Genomic DNA, 1,577 nt, shown 5'->3' on the forward strand with positions numbered 1-1,577 from the left:
TTCGAAGATGGCGCCGCCCGTCCTGGGCGCGGGGTGATGACGTCAGCGCGCCCGCCCCCCGCCCCTCCGCGCTCGGCGGCCACGTGCGCCGCATCCGGTCCGTGCGCGACTTCCGCGTCCCATGATGCAGTGCGGCGCGAGCACCCACTCTCTCCCTCCCTCCCTCCCTCCCTCCCCCCCACCCACCCGCTGACCTCACCGAGCGGCCACAGGCAGCTTCAGGCGAGCGGCACGCTGCGGGGCCTTCTGGGAGCTGTTTCGCGAGGCCTTCTGGGAGATGTAGTTCCTCAGGGCCCCACGACGCCTGCGCAGTGGCATCGGGAGCCCAGGGCGGGACGTCAGGCCCTCGCAGCCCCGAAGGCAGGCAGAGAGGTTCCCCGAGACTAACTAGGGCTGGCTTCGCTGTCATCGCTTTTCCCTCCCAGAGATGACAGTGGCCGCCGCCGCCAGCTGCGGCAGGTCCCTGCGGGTGGCCATCGGTGAACTCAAGGATGGATGGACCTGGATGGAGACGATTCAAGGGGCTCCGGGAAAGGAAAAGGCAAAGGCAAAACTTGGCCCAGTTCTGCCCCCAGATGAGATGCGGATGGAGAAAGGATCTTGGCAAATTTCTGTCCTTTCTAAAGGCACTTTAGAAATGTCCTTTTCTTCTACACCCCGTGTAGGGGCGTTCAGGATGCATACTAGGGATAGAAAGGGTAGGGGAAAACCGTCCTTCTCTGCCCCAATCATCTGCCCCATTACATTCTCCTACTCACACAAAACCCCAGAAAGAGAAAGCACGGGAGACTAGCCAAGATCAACATCTGTGCTGTCTTAGGCCTCGGAGAAAGCAAGATTTGGCTCTAATGAAGGCAGTGCTCGAGGGGACACTTCCAAGACCATGCTTGTCCTGGTTCTGGTTCTCCATACTAAACTGCTCAGTGCTCAGCCAGATGTTGAGGTGCATCTCAGGCCCAGAGGTATTGGGGAACCACAAGGGCCACACCTATATGCCGGGGCTAGCACTTCAGTGAGGCTTGCTCCGACGCCCTTTTACTTGTCAGAATGAGGAAGGTATTTTTGGAGAGGGGCAGTGCTGGGGGCCTATCACTGAGCAGCATCTCATGCCCAGAGGAAGTTTATGTAAAACTGGATCCATCTCAACTGTACACTTTTTATTTGAGGGGAAGGCCTACCTGGTAGTACTCAGAAATCACTCCTGGCAGGCTCGGGGGACCATATATAAGGTGCTCTGGATAGGACCTCATTCAGGCTCGTGCAAGGCAAATGCCCTACCCACTGTGCTATAGCTCCGACCCCTCCACTGTACACTTTTTTTTTTTTTTTTTTTTTTTGGTTTTTGGGCCACACCCTGCGGTGCTCAGGGGTTACTCCTGGCTGTCTGCTCAGAAATAGCTCCTGGCAGGCACGGGGGACCATATGGGACACCGGGATTCGAACCAACCACCTTTGGTCCTGGATCGGCTGCTTGCAAGGCAAACGCCGCTGTGCTATCTCTCCAGGCCCAAGTACACTTATTTTTAAAATGATTTTTATTGTGACCAAAATGAATTACAGATCTTTCACGATAACAT

This window comes from Suncus etruscus, chromosome 12, assembly GCF_024139225.1.
Source record: "Suncus etruscus isolate mSunEtr1 chromosome 12, mSunEtr1.pri.cur, whole genome shotgun sequence".
In the NCBI taxonomy this organism is placed as follows: domain Eukaryota; kingdom Metazoa; phylum Chordata; class Mammalia; order Eulipotyphla; family Soricidae; genus Suncus; species Suncus etruscus.